This window comes from Lampetra fluviatilis, unplaced genomic scaffold, assembly GCF_964198595.1.
Source record: "Lampetra fluviatilis unplaced genomic scaffold, kcLamFluv1.1 SCAFFOLD_1549, whole genome shotgun sequence".
In the NCBI taxonomy this organism is placed as follows: domain Eukaryota; kingdom Metazoa; phylum Chordata; class Hyperoartia; order Petromyzontiformes; family Petromyzontidae; genus Lampetra; species Lampetra fluviatilis.
In genome coordinates, this window is record NW_027621218.1 from 5001 (window position 1) to 8000 (window position 3000).

The window sequence follows — 3000 nt, forward strand, 5'->3', positions numbered from 1 at the left end:
CACTCATACACTCACTCACTCACTCATACACTCACTCACTCATACACTCACTCACTCACTCACCACTCACTCACTCACTCACCTGGTACGGGGAGCAAGACCAGGCAGGTGAGAGCCACTCACTCACCACTCACTCACCACTCACTCACCACTCACTCACTCACTCACTCACTCACTCACACACTCACTCACCACTCACTCACTCACTCATACACTCACTCACTCACTCACACACTCACTCACCACTCACTCACTCACTCATACACTCACTCAGTCATACACTCACTCATACACTCACTCACCACTCATACACTCACTCACTCACTCACACACTCACTCACCACTCACTCGCTCAGTCATACACTCACTCACTCACTCATACACTCACTCAGTCATACACTCACTCACTCACTCATACACTCACTCAGTCATACACTCACTCACTCACTCACCACTCATACACTCACTCACTCACTCATACACTCACTCAGTCATACACTCACTCACTCACTCACCACTCATACACTCACTCACTCATACACTCACTCACCACTCACTCACTCAGTCATACACTCACTCACTCACTCATACACTCACTCAGTCATACACTCACTCACTCACTCACCACTCATACACTCACTCAGTCATACACTCACTCACCACTCACTCACTCAGTCACTCACTCACTCACTCATACACTCACTCACTCATACACTCACTCACTCACTCATACACTCACTCACTCACTCATACACTCACTCATACACTCACTCACTCACTCATACACTCACTCACTCACCACTCACTCACTCATACACTCACTCACTCACTCATACACTCACTCACTACCACTCACTCACTCACTCATACACTCACTCACTCACTCATACACTCACTCATACACTCACTCACTCACTCATACACTCACTCATACACTCACTCACTCATACACTCACTCATACACTCACTCACTCACTCATACACTCACTCACTCATACACTCACTCACTCACTCATACACTCACTCACTCACCACTCACTCACTCACTCATACACTCACTCACTCACTCATACACTCACTCACTCACTCATACACTCACTCACTCATACACTCACTCACTCACCACTCACTCACTCACCACTCACTCACTCATACACTCACTCACTCACTCATACACTCACTCACTCACCACTCACTCACTCACTCATACACTCACTCACTCACTCATACACTCACTCATACACTCACTCACTCACTCATACACTCACTCATACACTCACTCACTCATACACTCACTCATACACTCACTCACTCACTCATACACTCACTCACTCATACACTCACTCACTCACTCATACACTCACTCACTCACCACTCACTCACTCACTCATACACTCACTCACTCACTCATACACTCACTCATACACTCACTCACTCACTCATACACTCACTCATACACTCACTCACTCACTCATACACTCACTCACTCATACACTCACTCACTCATACACTCACTCACTCACCACTCACTCACTCACTCATACACTCACTCACTCACTCACCACTCACTCACTCACTCATACACTCACTCACTCACTCATACACTCACTCACTCATACACTCACTCACTCATACACTCACTCACTCATCACTCACTCACTCACTCATACACTCACTCACTCATACACTCACTCACTCACTCATACACTCACTCACTCATACACTCACTCACTCATACACTCACTCACTCATACACTCACTCACTCATACACTCACTCACTCACTCATACACTCACTCATACACTCACTCACTCATACACTCACTCACTCATACACTCACTCATACACTCACTCATGTATGAGTGAGTGTATGAGTGAGTGAGTGAGTGTGTGAGTGAGTGTATGAGTGAGTGAGTGAGTGTGTGAGTGAGTGAGTGAGTGTGTGAGTGAGTGTATGAGTGAGTGAGTGAGTGTATGAGTGAGTGAGTGTATGAGTGAGTGAGTGAGTGTATGAGTGAGTGTATGAGTGAGTGAGTGTATGAGTGAGTGAGTGAGTGTGTGAGTGAGTGTATGAGTGAGTGTATGAGTGAGTGAGTGTATGAGTGAGTGTATGAGTGAGTGAGTGAGTGTATGAGTGAGTGAGTGTATGAGTGAGTGAGTGTATGAGTGAGTGAGTGTATGAGTGAGTGAGTGTATGAGTGAGTGAGTGTATGAGTGAGTGAGTGTATGAGTGAGTGAGTGTATGAGTGAGTGAGTGAGTGTGTGAGTGAGTGAGTGTGTGAGTGAGTGTATGAGTGAGTGAGTGTATGAGTGAGTGAGTGAGTGTATGAGTGAGTGAGTGTATGAGTGAGTGAGTGTATGAGTGAGTGAGTGAGTGTATGAGTGAGTGAGTGTATGAGTGAGTGAGTGTATGAGTGAGTGAGTGTATGAGTGAGTGAGTGTATGAGTGAGTGAGTGGTGAGTGAGTGTATGAGTGAGTGAGTGTATGAGTGAGTGAGTGAGTGTATGAGTGAGTGTATGAGTGAGTGAGTGTATGAGTGAGTGACTGAGTGAGTGAGTGTATGAGTGAGTGTATGAGTGAGTGAGTGTATGAGTGAGTGTATGAGTGAGTGAGTGTATGAGTGAGTGAGTGTATGAGTAAGTGAGTGGTGAGTGAGTGTATGAGTGAGTGTATGAGTGAGTGGTGAGTGTGTGATCAGCACTTGCCCCTACATCCTGCGTGGGCTACACGGGGGACCTTTGCCTGTGTCTTTGTAGTTCACCTGTGGAGTTACTCCGGAGGTTACCCTAGCCTCACCACCGTCATGAACGAACTCAAGAAGGACACGGTAACGACATCGTCACCATGGTAACGCCATCGTCACCACGGTAACTCCATCATCACCATGGTAACGCCATCATCACCATGGTAACGCCATAATCACCATGGTAATGCCATAATCACCATGGTAATGCCAGCGTCGTCACCGGTGACGATGGCGTCACCCTCCCTCACTCCCC

General features: G+C 46.8%; 1 long non-coding RNA gene across 1 annotated transcript in view; it reads left to right on the forward strand.

Moving 5' to 3' along the window:
- The window catches only part of LOC144954936 (uncharacterized), a 6990-nt gene extending 4007 nt beyond the window's left edge, over positions 1-2983 (forward strand). Inside the window, exon 3 of the long non-coding RNA XR_013641441.1 lies at positions 2758-2983. This is a non-coding gene — a long non-coding RNA (uncharacterized LOC144954936). The remainder of the gene's footprint in view (positions 1-2757) is intronic.
- The last annotated feature ends 17 nt before the right edge of the window (positions 2984-3000 follow it).